This window comes from Rhipicephalus sanguineus, chromosome 1 (genome assembly GCF_013339695.2).
Source record: "Rhipicephalus sanguineus isolate Rsan-2018 chromosome 1, BIME_Rsan_1.4, whole genome shotgun sequence".
NCBI classification, from domain to species: Eukaryota; Metazoa; Arthropoda; class Arachnida; order Ixodida; family Ixodidae; genus Rhipicephalus; species Rhipicephalus sanguineus.
The window spans coordinates 339,122,715-339,139,342 of NC_051176.1; the positions used below are offsets into that span (position 1 = coordinate 339,122,715).

General features: G+C 43.1%; 1 long non-coding RNA gene across 1 annotated transcript; it reads right to left on the bottom strand.

Moving 5' to 3' along the window:
- Positions 1-987: 987 nt before the first annotated feature.
- LOC119379603 (uncharacterized) lies at positions 988-15,085 on the bottom strand. The gene is made up of 4 exons (XR_005181260.2): positions 14,432-15,085; positions 7,852-8,011; positions 6,527-6,733; positions 988-2,947 (listed from the first exon to the last, which is right to left on the bottom strand). It is a non-coding gene; the product is annotated as an uncharacterized LOC119379603 (long non-coding RNA).
- Positions 15,086-16,628: the final 1,543 nt, after the last annotated feature.

Here is a 16,628-nt window from a genome sequence, read left to right on the forward strand (position 1 = left end):
TTGTTCGGTTAAGCAACAGAGATGGGACTGGTCTCGAGCATTTTTTTTTTCCGTAAAGCACCCCATGCGGACACGATGCCTTGAAACATAACCGCGGAAGAAAATCTCTATATTTCACAATCGGCGGCCAGATTCAAGTCATATTGGAGGTCAGTATCGTTATGTTTCTCGAATGCTGACGCCAAATCCCCTTGCGAAATGATCCATATGAGATATGGGAAATGCATTCAATAAAATTGCAGCGTTAAATGGCATTTTGTTGCGAAGAGAAATTTCCCCATAACGTGCACTGTGGGAACGGATTCCACAGATGCAAGGAAATATTCATGCGTATGCCAAATACAGGGGACTTTCATGAGACTCCCTGCTTTTCAGTACATTGGCAGTAAGGAGACAGTATTTCATTTCTCTTTTGCTTCAAGTACACTCTAAACAGAAAAACGCCCAGATGGGAGTTTTTGGCTTGTCCTCTAGAACACTCCCATCTGTACATCTTTCTATGCCCTCAGAAAGGGCATAAAAAAATAACTCCCATAAGAGGGCGTGTATAGAGTGTACGTTGGGCATAAATGTTACTCCCTTTGTGTCTGAATAGAATATTTCCACGAGAGACAAAGGGGGTTATGTCGGTCTCATTAGGGAGGTTTTTCGGTGTAATAATGGTGGTATATAACTCCCTTGATTGGCGGAACATGGGAGAGGCCTTTGCCCTGCAGTGGGCGTAGACAGGCTGATGATGATGATAACTCCCTTAGATGGGCATTTATAGGGCTTACGTCGGGCATATGTATTACTCCCTTTGTGCACCAATAAAATATTTTGCGAGGCACAATGGGGGGTTTTATCGTTCTTATTAGGGAGCATTTAAGGCGTAATGCAGTTGTTTCTAGGGGGGGAAATGGGAGTTTTTGTTATTAAGCGAGCACGTTTGTTTTGTTTTTTCTTAAGTTTGGGAGTGAATTCGGTGCTTTTAGGGTACTTTAGTTTACTCCTCTGGGGAGTGCTTGCGGTAGTAAACGGGAGTAACCTTTGCTGCATAACTCCCTCTAGAGCTTCTATGCCATTTCTAAATTGCCAAAATACAGTCTCGCGAAAACTGAAGCCATGCTAGCATTCTTGCAAAACTGTATCTCGACAATTTAGACATTAATAAAAGCTTTGGGGGGAGGGGGGCTTTTCAGCAGAAGTGGCGATGCAGAACTTCCGAAAGGGTTCCTGCTTGCGCCGTTGGAGAAGACACACACCAAACATTGACAAAAATATTTATTGTAGGTAAATGTCCAATAGCATATATAATACAAGTCTAGTGTTGAATTTCCGGCAGTGAGCACTTCTGCGGACTGAAACATACAAAATGCAGGTATTGTATAGCAGTGCCTTAACTGCCAGTAAATGATAAGCCTATATAAATGTAAAAGAAGGTGGCCCTATCAGATATCGATATCACACATTCATGACATTTCTATAAACTGAAACAGCTAATTGCGCAGTACTATGTGTAAAGCACTTTCACACATGACTAGAGATCTGTGCTGCCAACTAAATTTAACAGCAATTTTCACGGCTGCAATTATTCTGTTCACCATAACTTAGCACAGTGAAATAAATCGTGGATACCTTAAAAATATATTGAGACAGGTCAACTGATCACATTTGTTTCATGACAAAAAGACTGACAAACTTGTAAACATGGATACCTTAAATATAACCTATAATATATGGCTACCACATATACCATACACAAATAATACAAATGCAAATAAGATACCTGTAGTCACCATTTTATCACTCATGATGTCACAACATTCAAAAGTGGCTTTCTCACTGAATACTCAAGACCTGGGTGGCCCATCTAAAAATTGCAATGGTGGATAAAACATTTTAGAGCAAGTAGCCAACCTGCGAGGCCATGGGCACATTGTTGACATCACAAAATGAAAATTATTTTTATAAATGCTGCCAGGCATGGTTTAATAATAAAAAAAATTTTAAGAAAGGGAAAATAGACAACCACCCATTTGTAGCCTGAAGCGACAAGGAAATCCATATGGATTTCTCAGAAAGAAAAGCTTTTTAGTTGCCGAAAAATTCGTTCTTTTCTGGGGTCCCAGACCCCGGACCAGGAAAAATTTTTCAGCAACTAAAAAGCTATGAGTTCTGTGGAATCCCGCAAAGTGGAGGAAAGGTTAAGAAAGAGAAAACAGATAACCACCCGTTCGTAGCACGAAGCCACAAGGCAATCCATATGGATTTAGCCGAAAGAAAAGCTTCCTCGTTGCCGAAAAATTCGTCCTGGTCCGGGACCCCGAACTAGGACGCATTTTTCAGCAACGAAGAAGCTTTTTTTTCCCTAAGAACGCTGCATGAATTTTCTTGTGGCTTCATGCTACAAACAGGTGGTTGTCTATTTTCCCTTTCTTAATCTTTCCTCCACCTTGCGGGATACCACAGAACTTGTTTGCAATAAAAAAATGTACACATTGGTTGTACAAGTGCACGCCGTATTCCACATGTGACACATGGCCAAGGTTTAAGAAAAAAAAGAACCTTGCACAAAAAAATGCAATATTAACATTTGTCTGTCATACTTTTTTTTCACCTCTTCTCAAGGCACAGAAGTCCAAAATGCCAGCTTGCACAACGTACTTGAAGAAAACTACAAAACTACAATTGTGAAACTAAATTAATGTTACTCATTAAAAAAAAATTTATAAGTTCCAGAGCTTTGACACTCTGCTTCATGTGTGAAAGGTGTAGGAACGCGTGCTCAAGGAATGCGAGCATTTTGTGTGCCTTTTTTTGGGTATTCCACATGGAATACCCAAAACGATGCAAACAGGCACGCCATTCCTGCAAGAAGTGATGGCACACTCAAAACGGGCTCCCCGTCAATGTGTAGAGTAAGTCCTTCTTTCTCCACAAGGCAAGGTGTGAGCAGGGCTTGTTCCTATGATTGAAGCAAAAAAAAGAATGCTGTTAAGCGTAATGTAACTTTTAGTGTCGATAATGCTGAACCAAACAAAAAAAATATTCCTTAGAACTATGCAGAAGAACAGCCTGTTCTGATAAGGTCAGCGAGGCATGAGGGGTGATCCTTTCTAGTTTTCTGCCACTTCATCTGCTTCCCCAAAGTTGAGAATAACGTAACTGAGCATCATGAAGCCACTCTTCATTTCATGGACCACACTTCTTTGGAAAAAGAGTTCAAACTCTGAAAGTAGCTGGCAAAAAAGATAAGAAAGATCGTTCCCAAAATATTTCCAAGTAATTGCACAGCTAATGACACTTATTGAAGCTGATATGCCAGACAGAACAAGGGTTGAGGTCTATTTGTTACTACCATAAGAACAAAAACAGTGCAGCGGGAGAAAGGAAAATGAATGTGCACAAAAAAGGACTTGCTACAGGTGAGATACACACACAATTTACTGCAGCAGCCATCCTTTAGTTCCCTTGGGACATATGTTCAATTAACTCTGGGAATGTCATCCTGTGCCAGTGAGGGCCAAGGAAGCAGGCAAATATCTATTAAATGCAAAGCATTTCTCAGCAAACCAAATGCACTTTACCTGCTTCTTTCTGTTTATCTATCTATTAAGCCGCGTATGCCAGGGCGCTCTCGTGGTCATCTCCTTACCGTGGCACATACCGAAATTAGCATATGAAACCGTGAGTATATGACAGACACGATTCACAGCTCAGCTGATGTCTTGAGCGAATGAACAGCACCAAAGAACAAGGACAAACAAAAGAAGCTAAAAATGGCACAGGTTCTCATTTGGCTCTTCATTGTCGCAAAAGTGCTTGTAATCCATGTTTAGATAGGACAGAAATTTTGCATCGCCACAGGGATCAGCACATGCGAGAAATCATGGAAGCCTTTTACATGTCACTGGAAGGTCACAAGTGCATCAGCCAACCTTCGGTAGCCTTATCACAGGCAGATGTGTCATATCTCAGGAATAGTTTGCCTCATGTTCATGCATAATCAGCCACTTGGATATCTTTTGTTACTTTTGTTACCTTGTGCATGCATGATGATTGTTTATAATCCTTCTCCAGTTGCTAATTTATTCCGTTCATTTCAGAATAACGCTTTTAGTTGTGAGTTAGCACCGTTGTCTGTCGTTTCTTTCATTCATCCTTGTTCTTTCGCACTGTTTATTCGTTCAAGATGGAAGTGCACTAACTTGGCCAGTTAAATGTTCTGATGTCACAGCTGATGTCCCGAATAATGTGATGACTGGTCAACTACAGTAAAAGCACGTTAATTCAAACTCAAAGGGGACTATAAAACTGTTCCAACTAAGCGGAGTTCGAATTAGCGTGCGAGCACTAGATTGAACAGATATCGTGCCACACCGTGTGGAGAGAACCCAGAGAAGCCACCTCTGGACTCCTTCCCGCAAATTAGGCGATATTACACATTTGTGGCAGGTAATTTCGTAAGTTAAGTTCATGCTCAAACAACCAACATAATTTATTGATCAGTCAGTGATATGCCAGAAACAAGCAGGGACTTGCATTCACGTGAGCAGTGAGCCTTAATGCCAAAATATACGAAGCTATTTGTGCTCCAAAACACATTCTTTACATGGCACAGTTAACACAATCAAAATTTAAGGTCTTTCTTTCTTAGTTTACTTATAGAACAATATTGAAATTGTCCAAGGGGACACGGCTAAAGGCAAACACTGCCTGACTGGGCCATGCCACCCATACAGCAGTAGCAGCAGACAGACGACATTTGCAACCATAAAATCATACATGCAAATCAATCACTACACTTGTTTTACAGATGAAAGTAATGAGTAATTTGGGTGATCATTCTGGGCCGATTTCTGTGAGGAGGAACGAAAGCCAGAGGGCTCCCAGTTTGAATTCACCGTTGTAGATACCAACGCGTTTGAATTATCGGGAGTTTTCCCCGATAGAAATACATAGGGCTGTGCCGGGACCAGGGCGTCAGTTCAAATTAGCAGTAAGTTCGAATTAACCAAGTTTGAATTAACGAGCTTTTACTGTACCTCATTAAACTCTTCCCACCAGCAATATGTTGCACATGCCTGCATACCACAGCCTGTGGTATCACAGGTGATACACTGTCTTTACTAGCGACAGTGAGAATAGACTTTGGAAATGTTAACATGATAGTGCTAAAGAGAAAACCATGTGCCGGCATTCAAGGCTTGAGCCAGAATCAAACCCAGGCATTCTGCACAGCATTTAAGTATTCTACCAGAGACACCAGTGCTCCAAGCTCTTTTGGAAAAAGACGCTGCAGAAGCATCATGTCAGGGCAATGCTAATTATGGTTGCAGTGCCTGCGATCCACTTTTAAACAGCGTCGTAACCATTACATATGTACTCCTGCGACTCGGCAAGGTACGGTCAAGCATTGCTCAAATATGCCAGTCATCACAACGCGGTGTGGACTTCATTGCAATGAAAGTGACATCTACGTTGTAACATGAGTGACAATGTTACATAGAACCATGAGCTCACATTATTCTTGTCATTACCGATGAATCGTACTTTTCATACACTCATGTCTTCCAATGCCAATTTTAGTGTCTACCAAGGAGACATGATCACAAGAGTACCACGACATAGGGGGGTAGGTAGATAGATAGGCAGATGAAACAGTCAAAGTGCCTGTGGTTCGCGAAGAAATGCGTTGCATTTAAAATAGCGCACAAAAAGAAAACATGCTGCAAGTGGAAGCTGCATCCACCACACAAACATGTAGTACACGCCAAGCAGGTGAATAATAGGAACTGGGCTCAGGTCGCGCATGCATCAGCATTTTTTATACACTTTCATTTCACTATTAATTATTGTATTTAACTATCATACATAATCGTGTAACCATGATTCGCTTGGATTCACTGACTGCATTTTTACAGTTGCAAATAAACGTTCAAGCTCCTGGTCTCCTCCTTGCTTATTATATATTCAATCCTCAAAGTTGGCAGTATTAATGCCAAATGAGGATTCATCCTTGGTATTATTGACAGGAGGATAGCAATAAAGTAAACTGGAGAACCTGAACACGGTGGCTATTTCAGTAAAGCTTCTTTGGCATCATTGTTTTCGCCTTGCATGAACAGCCAATAAATATATCAGCCAGTATTCTAAGGAGTTGAAGATATCCCACATTTACAAGACAAATGAAGTTGTATGAATATTTGGACTTATCCATATTGCTGCACTGACTGAAGCACGTCTTGGTGATTGGATGAACGCTAGGTACTCTATTTCCTAAACCATGATTCTGTTTTTTACTAATGCGTTGCAGTATCAGTCGATTGTTGTGCTCTGGTCTACATCCTTTATCACTGTTGAGAAGGTTTGACCCAGTACTCATCCCGAAGTACCATTCAGTTTTCATATCAGATTTCATCACTGCAGCCTAAACCCATGTTATCCTGTGATAAAAATGACACTGCAATTACTGCCTGAGATACACAGGAGCCACTAAAACAGACAAACAAAAAAGAAAGCAAAGGGTCTTGCTCGAACTTACCAATGCCTCAGTTCCAAGAAATGGAAACAGTAAAAGAGCATCCGACAGGGTGAGGCTGCGAAGCTCTTTATGCCTGTCCAGTGCTGTTGCCCACAACCTTGGCCTTCCTGTTGCTTCATCGTGGCAGGCTGCATTATTCTGGAGCCTTTCGTTATGAATTCGCAAGGACTCAACGGTTTCTCCATATGTAGTAAGATGGCTGCAGTCCTGAAATGCAAGAAAAATAAAATGAAATGGTGCAGTGCAACTACAAGAATGCAGACAATCACTCATCCAAAAATTCAGCAGGTCCCACGCATCACGGGAATCTGTTTCATGCGAAGCAGACAGCAAGCAGCTGTCTATGCTGCATTTTTTTGGCTTTGTGTGAAGCATTACGAGGTGGACTGCCACGTTTTCGTAAATAAAGTAGTTGTGTGCAAATCGTGCTCTTACTGGGCAGGCTGACTACATTGACGTTTAATGGGCCTGAGGTAAAGTCAGCACTTATGTTAGAGCAAGGACCTCAGTTTTATTGAAACGAAGCGCACGCCACGGTGCGACTCACATTTCGCATTGCTCGACCCCGGAGCAATACCCTTACGAATGCTACGTGTGATATTCACAACATCGCACGCTACGATGTGACACTGCGAATATGATACGTAACATTCTTTAGTGTATTCTCCGCATGCAAATTCGGCACTCAGCAGCTTTGGACTTTATTGCGCGCGCAAAGCCACAAAACTCAAAGAACGCAGAAGCTGTTGAATGCCAAGAGCTTTCAGCCGCAGTCCTCATGCTGGCATAAAACTTGATTGCTATGTCGCGATGAACAAACAATCAGTTGCCAAACATTTTATCAGAGAAAAAAGTACCGTCACATACGTGGTAATGTTGGTGGGGGCGGCGGTACGTTATAAGGGAGGGGTGTAGAGCACACTTCAGGCTAATTAAACACTGGAGTCTTGTGCCAATGTGAATGCAATCACAGGATGACTAATGCGGCTTTTACACTGCTCTTATGCAAAGAAATACAGGATGTACTTATTTATCAGAAAATGAAAGTGTATTAACGTAACAGGCATTTGTTTATTGTTTTCTTGATACTTTCAATAACATGGCACTCTGTTAATTCGGTCATTTTTTTCGGTCTGATGATATCCAAATTGATGAGCTTTTATTGCACTATGTAACTAATTTATTTTTCCTGCATTTGTCACTTCAGTTATTTAAGAAATCTGCTGCCACACAGCACTAAATAATAGCGCAGCACCAGTGGTACGGCAGCTGCTACACCAAGATACCATCAGAAGATGTAAGAAATATTTTTCAAAGCAACTCACAAAAAGACGGCACAATTTGTTGTTTGCCACTTCTTCAGATGGTGCCTGCATTTGCTTTGGCAGACAGCATTTCTTTCGAATTAGCATTTCCTCCGAGCAGTTTTGTAGCTTTTTTCCTGTGTTGTTGGAACTTGTTCCTCAGGGCCATCACCCATGATTCCTGTAAAGTTTTAAACACATACATTAATAACAATCATTGAAAAATTCATCAGTGTTGCAGGTGTACACACGGAACTAACTACACAAATGATATAGCTGACGGCACCATTATAGCACCAAACTTGAACAGAACTAATGAACCAGACACCATGTAGGGCCCAGTATGCACGGTTTTATGTTGCTGAAAGAAACACTGAACAAAATTTTTGCCCCCTAGATTCTCAGCCATAGTGAAAGATTGGGTGCCGCATTCTGTAGCCACAACCTTCATTTCAGGCAGAAACTAATGGAAAAGAATGAATTGAATGAGTTTTTCACAAACTGCTCTGTGCAGCGGCCATGCTGTGAACTAGAGGAGGTGATGCTTAACGCCCCTGGCAATGGGAGTGCCAACTTTGCCAGCCGTTGCCTGCATCTCTCAACTGGCTCTGCTTTCACTATGGTTCCTAGAGCCCGTATGATTGGCACCGACAGCGAACAATGCTCTTGGTTGGGGTAAAGGCCCGAACGGGTGTGGCACACCTCAGTGCCTTTGTGAAAGCCGTTGAGTGCGATGCAGATGAGAGGCGGAAAAAGGGAGGTAGCAGAACAGGAAAACATGCACCCTGCATTCGCCAGGGAGGCATTTAATCTCACAGCCGTCGATGTGCCCCCTCTCACTCTGACGTGCAGCTGTCACGCACTGTTAATCCACCAAAATTACACCCAACTGTTTAACATATGTGAAATAAACTGTTTATCTGAACACTAGTGCCTTTCAAGTGGTATTTTGTCATTTTTTACCTATTTTTGTTAAGCACTGCTTTAAGAGCTACATTGGGTTCATCACATACCAACTAGCTAGCCCATCTATCGTCCTTCATTTTCCTGCACTGAGTATGACTGTACCGCTATGATGAGCATTCTGAAATTTTCATGGCAAACGTATCATAAATTTGGAATGTCCACACGCAATTTTCACCAAAATGAGAGCGCACGTCACTTCTGTATCAACATAAATACAAATTTTTCTCTACATGTTACCGTAGATCCCACCTAAAGCATCAAAACAAAAAAATGGCAGCACCTATAAAAAAAACGGGTTAAATCATAAACAGCAATTTGATCTGCCATTTGAAGGGTCCTTGTTTCAAGAATGTCTGTGGCAAACTGGTAAATGTGTGGTGGCACTCCAGCTTATGACACTCCTGAAATGGTGAAGGCTATATCATTGTACTTGAAAAGCTGAGACAAAGAATTAGTTGGTCAACTGTCACTTAATGACGTAGCAAAACTTTATGCACGAGTGGATGCCTCATTGCTTGTAGACTGGCAGACAGATGTTGCAAAAATAGCAAAGCAGGCTGGCATAATGCAGGGCATATTCCCACCTAAAATTTATGAAAATTAAACTAAATGTTGCAGTTTGATGCATCCAAACCACAATATTATTATGTGGCACACCCAAATGGTGGGGAGTCCAGATTAATTTGGACCCCCTGGTGTTTTTTAACGTCTGTCTACATTGGCAGAGCATCGGGGCGCATTACACGAAGGCTACAGGTTCGGTCCCTGCCAGCGGCAAGTTGCCTTTTGTCCACTTTACTTTCTTCGCATCTACTATATTGCGTTACCACAATGCACTTAAAGCAGTACAGTTATAATAATAATATGTGGGGTTTAACGTCCCAAAACCACGATATGATTATGAGAGACGCCGTAGTGGAGGGCTCCGGAAATTTCGACCACCTGGGGTTCTTTAACGTGCACCTAAAGCTAAGTACACGGGCCTCAAACATTTTCGCCTCCATCGAAAAAAGCAGTACAGTTAACACCCCCTATACCTTCTTTGGCTTCATTATCTGCTGGTCTTTATCAAGGTTGAATCTGAGCACATGGCTTTTGCATTTTAACCCTTAATGAAATGTACCCACCACAGACGAGACACAAGTTCTGCATTCTCGTTCATAACAATGGTACACGTTCACCACAAAACTGCCCCAGCAGGCACGCCTTTTTTTTTTTCATTCTTAAAGGGACTGTCTACCGCTCGGAAAAAATTTTCTGATTGTGGTGAAAATGAGAATATCATTCGTCGCATCGGAAGCCACGAGGATGCTTTTGCCCCATAAAAGAGGAATTATATTTTGAATTTGATGTTGAAAATCATGAAAGAATGACCACTAGCGTCACCCAACGGCGATGTGGTTCAATCTACTGGTATGACAAGAAATCCATGCAGGTAGACTCATTTTGCTTAAAAACAAACATGTATAACTTGAAATTGTATTTTACGCACTTGAGGCACCCTTCGGTTGCGTCAGAGAGTAATTTCTTGCTTTTTTTTTTCTCACGCATCCAAAAAGGCGCCTGGTGGCGCTGCTTGCGGCGCCATCTTCGATTTCGTCTGCTTAAATTCATGCGGTAGGCCATGCGGCTCTCTGCGCTGATCGTACTGTGCTGCTGTATTGTTGTTAGGATGTCTCACATAGAGCACTGCACGGGCCCGGGCCGGCCCGAAAGCCCGGGCCCGGTCCGGCCCGCGGGGCGGACCGGGCCGGGTAAGGGGTTGTTGGATCGGGCCCGGGCCAGGCTTGGGCCCGTGATCTTCGGGCTCGGGTCGGGCTCGGGCCTGAGCCACGCCCGTATTAGGCCCGGGTCTCATACGCATCTGTATAATTGCGTGTGTACGTTGTTTGGCTTTGTTTTTGTAGTTTTGTGGGGTTTAACTTCGCAAAGCGACCCAGGCTATATGAGACGTCGTCGTTGAGGGCTCCGGGTAACTTAAACCACCTGCAGGGAGTGCATTGGCGTGCACAGAAATTGCACAGTACAAGACGCCTACAATTTTGCTCCATCTGTATGCTACACGTAATTTCAAGAAACGTCTAATATAAGCTTCCATCATTATAGTGAGTGAAAGACGTTCTTGGGTACCATGCAAGAAAAGCAACGGTAAACTGCCTAGATTAGTGTGTATAAGATGTGCGCGTTTGTATCTAGGGAAACATTCTGGTCCCTGCGGTGGATCACGCTGCGGACACCCGACACGTCGCGTTCGACGGGGAGCACTAAAGAGGCCGCAGGCTGGTTCACTCCGGCGCTCTAATAGACAGTGGTTCTGGAAGCCCTTAGTCCGGTATTGCTTTAAGGTGTTACATTTTCAAAGATCGAAGGCGGTCACACGAAGACGACGAGACAGCCATCTTCAGGGAACAGCGAGGACGGTACTCGCTCGCTAACGAGTGTGCCTCACTTTGACAGATCTATGGCACTGCGGTGGCGGTGACTCGGGGAAGAAGGGTGGGACAAAGAACCTTCTTGTTTTGAACACGAAAACGTAGAGTACGTTGGGTGCAGTTGCCTGTCGAGGAGTCAACACGACAGCTTTAATTTATGTAACGCTGCCCAGCCTGGTGTATTCCTGCCAGAAGCAGCTCAAGCACGTTTTTTTTTTTTCATTGCATTGTGCAATAGATGAAGTTTGCAGGAGACTTGCTACTTTCACTCAACAGCCCTAGCTCGCATGCAAATGATGTAGACTCAAACTAAAAATGTTTGCCATGTTGTTGTTTTTAAATGCGAAGCATTTCTTAGCGAACCTCTGGCACTTTGAGCGTTTCTATCTATCTATCTATCTATCTATCTATCTATCTATCTATCTATCTATCTATCTATCTATCTATCTATCTATCTATCTATCTATCTATCTATCTATCTATCTATCTATCTATCTATCTATCTATCTATCTATCTATCTATCTATCTATCTATCTATCTATCTATCTAGCCGCCTACGTCTGGGTGCTCTCATAATCGCCTCCTTAACTTGGTGTAGACCAAAATTTGCATGGGAAGGTAAGAGGATCTGACGAATATGACTGCCGGGTCATAACATTGATAACGTGAAAATCCTGTCGCGTACGTCGTCAAACCCTTTCCACTGGACACGTGTGGCACATACCCGTTTACCACGGGCAGCGGTTTACGGGTATGCGCCACAGGTGATCGACATTTATATCTACCCAGGAACGGCGAGAACAGACATTGGTAGTCCAAATGCGAGAGCGTTAAGAAAAACCAACATCGGCAGCGTTGACCGGGCGAATGGAAAGAATGAAAATCAGGATCCCAGCAGGAATCGAACCCAAGCATTCTGCGTGGCAGTCAGGTATTCTACCACAGAGCCACGCCAGGTCTATAAACTGGTTTGGAAAAACAGCCTACGCAGGCGTAATACCGATGCAACGTCAATTGTGGTTGTGGTGCTTGCTATCTAATTTTACAGAAAAGCAATAAACAATACGTGACACTCCTACGATGTGTACTCCTACGATACAGACAATTTGGAACAATTGTTCCATATTGTCTGTGGCTCCAGTGTTGGCTCCGCTTTTGTAGCAGTCTAATATACATTACATTTGTATTCCTATGATTCCGCAAGCTATATTGAAGCATTGCTCGACCCCGGACGAATACATGAATGAAAGTTACTTATGATATCCACATCACCGCAGCGTAAAGTGCACCTAGTCCGCCAGAACGACGCAGTGTCCTCTTCATTTCTTACGAGGCTGGGCGATGGCCTCATGCTAACCGAGAATGATGCCACATTGATTGACAGCCGCTTGTAGACTAGGCTACGTAGGCCACATACGCCCAGGTAGTGTACGAATACCACAAGCGCCATCCTCTGATGTTGGTCTACGTAGCACTATCCTGGCCTACCAGCCTCGACGGCCTATACCTAACCTATGCGAAGGGTGACTTCGGGTTCCGAGATGTCGCCGGCTCTATCGACAGACAATTTGTCGACGAAATGACCGACGCATCCATAAATTCCAACAGCTTTACTATACCTCATACTTCACTACACGTGGACCCCTCGTCATCGCGATTACGACTGGATCCTATAACAATTCATGACAAGCTGCTGGTGCTCACTGATCACGGAGATGATGACCTCGTTCAAGAACTGTCAAGAAATTGTTCCAAACATGCACACGGGCTCGTGAAACGTGCGTGCGTTATCCATCATAAGGGACAAGTATAAGTACTACATATCAGCTTACCGCTTCTGGTGTTGGCAATACCCACGTATCCGTTGGCAGTGTTACCGAACCGTAAACAACTGGTTATATAACACATAATTATGCGGCTCTTGAACATATATATGTGCGTATGAAATTTATACAGATCTTTAGCGTCATTTTGTAACTCCTCGCTATAAAAAAAAATACGCCACAGTCACCATCCTGCCGCATGCTTCGCATAACACCGACTCCCACGGTACGTGGGATCTGCCGAATTTTTTTTCACTTTATGGAGGTACTATATTTTGTAGTCGTTCTTTGAAATGCAAAAATAATATTGCGCGGTTAGCACTGCATGCGTACATGAAACAGCCAGCTATGACTCCAATTAGATTTTATATTGCCCTCCAATTATTGCTTAAGAGTGTTACGGGCGTAATTAACCAGTGAAAGTCGTGGCACTGAAAGAAATTCCTAAAACAATCTCTAGAAAAAAATATCTTGTGTGCGGCAGGTATCTTCACAATAACCGAAGCTTGGACAGTGCCTCCATTATTCTCAAGGCATAACTAGCTGAAACGGGCCGGGCCGGGCCCAAACCTTTCGGGCCCGGGCCGGGTACGGGCCACACTTAAGAACACCGTGCCGGACTCGGGTGGGCCGGAGCATGGCGTTTCCGGGCCGGGCCCGGGCCGAAAAAATCGGCCCGTGCAGTGCTCTGGTCTCACATGTGGTGCGCTGTGAAGGCGCGCATTTATTGATCGACTTGGCTTGGATTGCAGCAGCTGTGCTAAAATAAACGCATAGACTGTGATTACAGCAAAACAAGTGTTCTGTAATCGTATAATAAGGCTTCATTTACCGCTAGCGCACTGAAAACGCCTGTTACCATTAATTACAATAGTGTTCAGCGAAAATAACGTAATCCTACAGAAATCACATGTGCTTTCGGTTTTAATTTTTACCGGCACTACAATCGTCATCGCGTCCACCAACCAGTGTTGTGGGCATGTTTCACGCCAATGAAAGAAGACCGAACGCAGATCGAAAAATTCTGTTTTAAAAATTTCTACCCACTTTCCAGAGAAACCGCTGCAAGGTCAAACACTTCAGATGGTACACTTTCTATTGCGGTACAAAACAGAAAAGTGATGAAGGACCGTAGACAGTCCCTTTAATGCAAACTTTGATTGCCCCTTATAACTGACCTGCACCAAAATAGCAGCTAGGGATAGACATGCTTCATTAGAAGAACCGGAGAACAACATCATGCTCAGCTCTTACATGACCAGAAAAATTTACAGCCACAATGTAAAATGGCAACTAGTAACTGCAGCTACACAGTGTGGTAAGGTTTTGTGGCATTGCAAAGATTGAAAAAAAAAATGTGCAATGTCCGATGCTCTTACCAGGCTGCAACCGACCCTATCTGCAAAGTGTGGATGAGCGGTGACCAATCTCTCAGCAGCTACCCGATAGAGCTGCCTGAACGGGTACCTGTACACGCAGTGAAATAACCCCAGTGAGAACTGAATAAATGTGAAACTTTATATTCTTGTGCATAAAAAATCCCAAGATAATGTGCCTTAGAAGAAAAACAAATCTTACAAAAACTCTATAAATGAGCATTACAGATGCTAGCAAACTAAGGACAACAAAACAGTAAAAGAACAAAAACACTAGACACACATTCAGATGAACAGAATTAGCGCAGAAGCCCCTTGCTTATTGCTAAAAACAATCATTGAAGGCTTCATACAAGTCTTCTATAAAACAAGTTTGTCAGAGCAGCTTGTACGTATCTTTATTAAAGCATTATATGGCCTTTACGCAATAGAAATTATTTTCAGTGTGCATTTAAATGATCAATCTTCCCGAAGGTCGCTGGTTTGATCTCGGCCACGGCAATCGCTTTTCGGTGGAGGCGAAATGGTAGAGGCCCGTGTACTGAGCGATGTCAGTGCGCGTTAAAGAACCCCAGGTGGTCGAAATTTCCGGAGCCCTCCACTACAGTGTCCCTCATAATCATATTGTGGTTCTGGAACGTAAGACCCCAGACAGGCCCGTAGCCGGGGGGGGGGGGGGGCGGGCTCCCGAAATTTTGATGACACATCGTGTTTTATCAAAAATAAATCATGAAAATAGCCGTTTTTCTCAAATAGTCAAGGGTTTCAGCAAGTGGGCCTCTCTCGAAAACATTTCCTGGCTACGGGCCTGACCCCAGATATTATTATTTATGATTGATCTTCTTGTGTAAAGACTTCAATGTGTAATACATGTTGAATTATTAAGCTAGGCCACTGCCTCTTTCGCATTTAGTATAATGCCCACAGACATGGCATTATACTAAACCACTGGCAAAATGCCACTTTTCTCCGCAAAACTTCAGCAATATTAAGTTTGGGGCTTAAAGGGGAGATATTGAACAAAAATATGGAAAAATGATGAAAGCATCGTATATTCCCTCAGAAGACACAACTGTTTGGATAAACAGTCAATTTCAGGTATTCTTCCAAGTTTCCCATGGTGCATCGACATTAGCTTGGCGTCAGGCTACAGTACTAATTTTGGTGACTACACGCAGCAGTCTGGCTAGTTGTGATGATGTCGGGTACCGAAATTTCCGAAATGGCCACTTGTGTGTCACTGAAACACCCGAAATTGTCCCTCGTGCCCCACCAACGAAGCCACGGTGTGAAGTGGTTATGAAAATATCACGATATCTTGTGCTAGCACATGAGGTCAAGTGGTCATGCAAATGTCATGATATCTTGTGCGAGAGCATGAGGAGAAGCTCACACCGTGTTTTGACGCACGGGTACAGTAGGAACCAAAACTAGCTTTTAAAAACATACTATAATTATTTCTTCGGGATGGGCTTCTAGGCTCTTGAGGGCTTGGCTTTTCATTTGGCACAAAGAAAACGACAACTGAAAATTACTGTATGAGTACCCCTTTAGACCATTAACCAAATCAGTAACGTGGTAGTCAGACTAGTTTTATTTTGACAAGGCTGCACGCTGCAGCCAGCAGAGCTTTTACGTATCAAAGTGCGCGAGGCAGATAGCGTTTGCTGTCTCTAGAAATACACCCACACGAACACTGTGGTTACGTTTGTTATTTAATAATTTATGCAGCAGATGGCACCAATAGTCTCTATAAAACTTTCTTGCTCTGCCTGCTCGCACATTAAATGCATTCGTTCTCCCTGTCTTTGAATATCGGCAGCTTTGCGTAGCTGCATGTGGCCGTCTTCCTCGCTGTATCGCCCTCACATCGGACGAATTTCTGCTCGGACTGCCCTCGCGGACTTTTCACATGTGCAAACGTGTATTAGTGGCAAATAAAATGCCACAGTAGGTTTTGGGTGACACTACGCTGCAATTTCAGATTTCAAAGGACTGAAAAATCCCTCCCTCAATTTTAAAAACTTCCTGATTCAATTAAATAATTCGAGCCCCTTCGTCACTTCAATAAGTCGAGTTTCAACTGTATTTTATATACATATACTCAAATACTTGACAACCAATGCTGTTAAATTTTTCCACTTTGGTGAACATGAGCCTAAAGTTCCCTTGGTTTAGTGCATGCTCTCGAGTGGCTCGC